Below are 7,500 nucleotides of genomic sequence, written 5' to 3'. Positions count from 1 at the left end.
CGGCGAATGTTGATAATAGCGGCGAAACTCCCGGCACCAACTGGGAGGGCAGGAGGACGGAAAAGAAGGAATCTGCGCTGAAAGCACACGATCGTACAGCTCCTCTCCCTGCAGTTTGGTGCTTGGAGACTAAACAGGGCTTTGGGGCTTGAATCTACATGCAACTGGCTGGTTGGTTGGTTGGTTGGTAGGGTGGGTGGGTGTGGGTGGTGGGAGGGGGGGGGGGGAGGCCATGTGTCACAGCAAATTAATGACAGAGATCTTAATTAGAAGCAACGTTAAAAGTCCATAAAAGGAGAGCAGGACGAGCGAAACGTTGCCCGACGGCGCAGCGCGAGGAGAAAGTAGGGCGGCCTTGGGTTCGGCCGCCAGGACGGGGCGGCGCCGCACGACAGGTGGAGAAACGAGTTCTGAAAGTGCGGTTACCGAGCGAGACGCAACGCAAAGAGGAGGCGCGTCAAAGTGGATCTGTGAGGGGATACGTCATTCCTCAGAGCAAAACAAAAAAAAAAAAAGGAAACGATTTGATTTGAAACAGAAATTGGGCGTGTTTGTCGAATTAGTTGAAAGATGAACGGAGTCTCAGCCCTCACACACACACACACACACACACACACACACACACACACACACACACACACACACACACACACACACGGTGGCATACGTATCGTAGCGAGGACAATCCGGCGCTGCATAATCAGCTATTTGGGTTTTGCGCTCGGGTCAGAGCGACAAACACCAGCCGAGTTGGGAGAAGAAACAAAAAAAAAAAACACTCGTCAGCTAACTGAGCCGTCTCTGTGACTGACTATGAGGTGAGACAGGGGGGGGGGGGGGCAACCGTCAATCCAGTGTGGGAATAATGATGTCGATCAAAACTGAGCTACAACGAGAAGACAACGAACCAGACTGTTACACTTCCTGTCTGCTGCACATGGGGTTGAGGATGAAAGTGTGTTTGTGCTCATGTGAACGCCAGATTGACGGTTTGTTCCGACGAGGATTTCCAGGTACTGTCGGGTATGTGAGTGTGTGTGTGTGTGTGTGTGTGTGTGTGTGTGTGTGTGTGAGGAACAGTGAAAGACTGTTTTGTCTTGGGAACATATGCACAAGGGCGGGCGTGTGTGTGTGTGTGTGTGTGTGTGTGTGTGTGTGTGTTTGGCCCATCCCATTGTTCCTCAGGGTTGAGATTTTACCAGGCACTAACCCAACAAGGCTCTGACAGATCTAGGCTAACACTAATGGGGATAGGATGCATCATCGTCATCATCACAGCCCTGTACTAACAGGACGCGCACACACGCACACACACACACACACACACACACACACACACACACACACACACACACAAACCCGTCTCATCTGCCTCGGTGCCAAAATCCTGTGTGTCAAGATGCAGGAAACAGGATTAACTCATGAAGATAATCATGAATTCACTTGCATCTGGTGTTCCATATGCAACTACATGTTGGAGCATGTTATTGCAATGTAGGCTACACACTATGGGAGATCCGACACACACACAGGAGAGAGAGAATACACCGACGAAAGGAAAAACAGATCAACAAAACTTTCATTCCTTCAAAAAACCCGGTCCTCCGACATGTCGAATGTGCCGAAAATGTGGGACCGGGCGTTTTTCTGCCGTAGCTAAACGCCGTCCGCAAGGTTACTTGTGCAATTCCCCGAGGATGAGCCGACAAAGTCACGGAGGGATAATAGCAGAGGAAGCTCCACACGGATTACAGCACAAGCCCTCAGACTCACACTGAGGTTACCGCAATGTTAAGGTCTCTCTGGTTTATTGCAAACTGCAGCTTTGGCCTTTATTCTTTATCAGTAATAATACCAATATTGTGGGAAACAGACTTTTGAACCGACTGTGACTTCAACACAGTCTAAAGACGTCCTGCTTCAGCTGCTACACTCCCTGTAGTTGTGTAATAATAGTCCGGTAAAAATATTATTTGGTGTCACACAAATTGCGGTAAAGTGGACATCGTGACCCTAAAGGGAATCCCCTTTGACTCCCAAAAAGGGAAAATCTTGAAATTCAAAAAGGGCCGCCATCCACTCTAGTGGCAGCCATTATTTCATATCTGAAAGGGTCACAATCAGAGACGGACAGCTTTTACGTGACTTGTATTTGAAATTTAATTATTGAAGAATAAAAAAAAAAGAGGATAAAACACTTTAGAGTGGAGTGATTTTGTGTTTTCAAAATACTCGAGATACTTTTCTCCATGATCCATGAATGGAGAACAACACTCAGAGTGATCTAGTGCATCTCTGTCATCATCAGAATACATTCTCATGCGTGTTGTTTTTTACTTTAAGGATAAAAAAAATGAAGCATTTTTAAAAAGGTGCTTTCGGATCATATTTTCAAATCTATACGATGATCAAAACTTCATACAATGCCCCTCGCTCTTTTTTTCCCCTCTCTCATTCAGAACACATTGAAGACACAGAATCAGTTTTGTTTTTTTTGGTTGCAATCTGTGTGGAGCACCGCTACCCCGGGTCGACAGTAACGGTTTATTTGTTTCCAGATCTCAGGAGTTACCGCAGCAAAACACACTGATGCCAGAAACAGAAATGATAGCCAAGACTATAAAAACAAAAGTTGTAATATAATAAACCAGAATTATCTTTTACATAAATGGGTCCAAAACAACAACAACAACAACAACAACAAAGGGTCTCCTCTGCCAGTGACTCATCTACATGAACAACCTGTAACGGATGTTAAGAGGAGAGAAGTGAACCAATCAATGGATTCCAATGCAAAAATAAACAATTTCTTTTTTAAAAACGACACGTTCAACAAGCTGTGCTTTTAACCCATCAAGTGGTTACTGGTGTCAGCGGTGTGGCTTTATGTAAGACCACATGTGTCGGGCATGGAGCGCGTGGTATTTTCATACCACGAGGAGGCCCGGCCGGACGCAGAAAGGCACTCTTCATCAATTATTTGCCTCGGCGCGATAAAGAATAGCTCCGATTTGATATACTTGTCAAAGCATATTCCCGTCGCTGAGTGCTTTACAGGGACTTGCTTTTATCAAGTGAGAAATTCAAAGAAAGGCAGGGAGGGGAGTAAAAGAAGACAGGGGAGGGGAGGAATAGGTAGGAGAGAGAGAGAGAGAGAGAGAGAGAGAGAGAGAGAGAGACGAGCAGCAAAGTGAAAGATGAGGAGGGGAGTGGAGGGAACGGGGAGCTTAAGCAAAGGAATGAGGAAAAACTGTGATAACCCAAGGGAGCTTTCATTGCAGCAAACAAGCAAAAAGCATCTCAGACATCAAGCCGTAAAGGATGCACTGACAGAAGGAATTTGTCTTATATCCAGAGATTTAGCTTCAAACCTAATACAACAATAACAACAAAGCCGTCTGTAAATTCACACACAGAGAGAGAGAGAGAGAGAGAGAGAGAGAGAGAGAGAGAGAGAGAGAGAGGAAGAGGAGAAACGGGACACTTCTTCGTCTGCCAGGTGACGCAATCTGAAAAAAGTCCACGGCAGACAAGACACCGAAGTGAAGCGAGTCGATATCGGCCTCATGTGTGCTCGGGTGGAGGAGCGTCTCGTTGTGCCGGATCAGCGTTTGAGAATTCTAATCACTGTTCTGTTGTGCGTTCGTATAGACGCCTTACATCTCCTCACATCTGAAGACTCCGCTGAGCAGAACAGGAGACTTTCATCACCATTAAAGAACATCATTATTGTTTTCTGTGTGTCTCTCTCTCTCTCTCTCTCTCAATTCTACACCTTTTATTTCACTTTTTTATATATATATATTTTGTCTTCACTGTCGCTTTCATCAACCTCCTTTTGTCTCTTCTTTTTCCTGTAAAACAAATGGTGACTTCTGTTCTGAAAAGCCCCATATAAACAAGGTTTGCTTATTAGCTCGCATGCATGTCGCAGATTATCAGTTTTACGAGTTGCTTGCGAGGCGGCAAGCTCCGGGTCCTCATACTTGCAGGCTCTGTAACGGTCATCTGTAACGAGTCCTCTTGTTGTATCAGAAAATGATTCTAATTCTCACTTGATGTAGTACCTCAGTTAACATGGTTAGGCATACGTTTATGTTCTCGAGTCTGTTGTTCATTTAGTAAAGTATGGTCCATTTAGAGTCAAAGAGACCATAAAGCAGGGTATGCGTTAGGGGCGGGGCTACCTTGTGATTGACAGGTTGGCTACCGCAGCGTTTCCCGGTCTGGAAGTTGTCTGTGTTTTTTTTTTTTTTTGTCTCAGACCTTTAATCCTCTCACAGTGTGTTTTCACTTCATGACAGTTCATCGTAACACTTTTGGTCGGCCAAAAGCGCTCAGTTGTGCTTAGCTCCACCCTCTTGAGGGACTTCTGGTTGCAAAAAACCAAGATGGCGACGGCCAAAATGCAGAACTGGAGGCTTCAAAAATCACAGTCCCGGAAAAAAACAACGGGTGACATCACGGTAAGTACGTCCAACTCTTATATACGTAGATAAGTTCGCTGCTAGCGCGCTCTTTTAGACTATTAATTAACAGCCCCCAATTAAGAGCAATCAGGAGATACAAAGAGTTTCATGACCACCTGTTTGAGTGGTAAATCAAAACCAAAGCATTGGACAGAGTGATATATAATATTGTTTTTTTTGACAGATGAACCCGCATTGTTGTGCCAGAGCCCCCCCCCCCCCCCCCCCCCCCCACTGCAGGTGCACAACAATGGTTGTTTTTGTTGGAGCACCCAGAATGTCAGAAATAAAAGCAGGGCCTTTCAGTGGCGGGACCAGTGTTCTTCCTCCGGTGCTCTATCTCACAGCCCATGTGGACGACCTAGAGCTCGTCGTCTCCTCCGGAATTGATGGCGGAGTCACACAAGGTCGTAATTAGCAGAAAAACGAGACGGCTGTGAAAAAGGAAGAAAAAAAGAACAGGACAGCTGCGTGTGCTCTTGGTAAGCAAACAAAGTGTAGCGCTCATTCATTTAGCTTTTATGTCTCCATCTACATATCCCCGCTTGGCGTCACAAATAGCAGAAACGTTGCCAAAACACAGCATTGATTCCGGCGGTAAATAAAATGAAAGTGACATTTATGTAGCCGCGACTAGCACTTAGCAGCAACGAATGCAACAAAAAAAATGTGCTGCGCTTCATCTCAGCGCGACTGAAATGAATAAATATGAAGCAGTTTGAGCGCGATAAGTTCAGAGAGAAAGACTCATCATCCCGGCTTCTACCGCTCGTTTCGATAGGACACCAGCAGCGCCGGCATTAAATCGGCATCAAAGAAAGGGGAGCCGTGATGTCGCCGGGCTCAGGCGCTCTGCAGAGAGATGCGGGCCACATCACAGGCCTCTCTTGACAAGCTCTTTTGACAAGTTGGTCCGATCGCAGCGCTCCGCCGGCTGCCCGCTCGTTGACTTTTTTGCCCGACGGAGAAGAAATCCTGACGGAGAAAGAACAAAAAGAGGCAGAAAGACGGAGGCGGCACGCACCGGAGGCTGAGGCTGGCAAAACCCCTTTGGCTGCTTCACTGTAACACACACACACACACACACACACAAGCAACACTTTGGGTTTCTTTTGGGGGGGGGGGGCTTCACCACACATCCTGCACCATCATTTATCTAGAGAATCTACAATCCTTTCTGTTATCCGTTCTGTTATGTTGCCATGGTTACAAAAGCCTGATGACTTGAGTGGCGGGCCGGGGTCTATCTCTCTCTCTATCTGGTCCATCAAGTTGTCTGCGCGCTCGACTGCTTCTGTCTGTCCGTCTGTCGGCTTTACAGCGACCATAAAATATGTGTCATTACTGTTTGTCGGTTAGCTCACGATGCTCGAGCGTCTGCCAACCTGTCCTCCTCTCTCTGGCTCTGTGCCCGCCTACCAGCTCCCCTGGCTGTCTGAGCTGCGTTCTGCCATCATGCTGTGGGATGATTGGGTGGGGGGGGGGGGGGGGGGGGGGGGGTACTTTATGAAGACATGAGGAGGGTGGTCTGTCACCGTGGGGTAACAGATTCCACAAACAGGTGGAATAAAACGTCTCATCATCACTAATATTGTCATTTCAAAAAAAAAAAAAAAAAAAAAAAAATTGAGATGAAATTGTTTTTCAGAACTCAACTGCTTTATCTTTTTTGGTCCGCGAGTCAAGCTAACAACCACACATCTGCAGCTCTGTGTATTTGGTGTGCTTGACGATGCACAAGATCGCGCGTGTGTGTGTGTGTGTGTGTGTGTGTGTGTGTGTGTGTGTGTGTGTGCGCGCGCGCGTGTGTGTGTGCGCGTGTGTGTGTGTGCGCGTGTGTGTGTTTGTACAGCTGTCTGTCGCTACAAATCGGATACTGAAACGCAGCTGTGCTGTCAAAACACATACTTCTAATGTCTCAATAAAGACTTGTTGTGTGCGTCAGTGCTACAGGTGTGCGCTGCCTCCTCCTCTATGTTGAGCGAGTGTTTCTGTCCATCTGTCGGTGCCTCATCGTACTTCGTAGCCCCCCCCCCCACCGATTCTCCGTGGAGGTCAGGAGGAGGAACGCGAAATAACGGATTCCAAAAACCGGTCCAGTTTAACTCACAGCGCGCTTCTCATTACGGCACACTAAATCAAACTAAATGTAATATATCATGCGTCTAATACGCGTTTTTAAAAACAAGAAGTGGACGGCATAATAAGGCAATTACAGTACGGCGACTATTGACCCCCACCGCGTTCAAAATGACACCATCTACTAGAGGCAGCATTTGTCAAACTCTGCTGGGTATTCCCTTTGCAAGTTAGCTGACAGGCTATTACGAGTGTGTACACACAGTACAGGCTATTAGCCTTTGGACTGGCTTTAGTGTAAACTGTGATGAATTGGCGTGTAAGCGGTCGGGCGTTGGGGGTAATGAGACTTCGTGAATCCCCTGACTCTAAACTTTTTGTATTTCTATTAAAAACTTCCACTGGGGAGGGTTTTTATCAAACAAAACAAAGCTTACATTCAGTTACTGGAGCAACTACACTGTGCATTAAGACTGTGACGTTGCATTAACAGAAACACTTTTACTTTTTGGTTTAACCACTTTTTTCGGAACCTTTTTTGGTTGTGATTTTCCAACGATTCGACACGAACCATTCAAACCAATCGGAACTTAGAAAACATAGAAAGAAATATGGAAATCTACGTTTCCATGACAATCCAGCAAATTTACCCTCAAAATGACTCTTCTGTGTTACCTCGAGTCTTTGAAGGAAACGTTCCTCACAGGCCTCCGCGGTGAACAGAGAGTGATAAACAGGGAAAGCTCTCGATGAACTGAAGTACAGCAAAACGATATCAAAGCACCTCGAGCAGCACAATCCAACATACATATGATAAGATATCATTTTCTTCAACTCAACTTTTCCGTTTTTTGATTCTTCGTTTGCAGTGGACTTCCTTAAAAACGTTGAGGTAACACGAGCGGTCGAAAGCGCTCCTTCAATCTGCCGAAGAAGATCACAAGATAGGATC

This window comes from Cebidichthys violaceus, unplaced genomic scaffold, assembly GCF_023349555.1.
Source record: "Cebidichthys violaceus isolate CVI_PGR_0920_01 unplaced genomic scaffold, fCebVio1.0.p SCAF_311, whole genome shotgun sequence".
Classification (NCBI taxonomy): Eukaryota; Metazoa; Chordata; class Actinopteri; order Perciformes; family Stichaeidae; genus Cebidichthys; species Cebidichthys violaceus.
Note: the sequence above shows the minus strand (reverse complement) of the source record.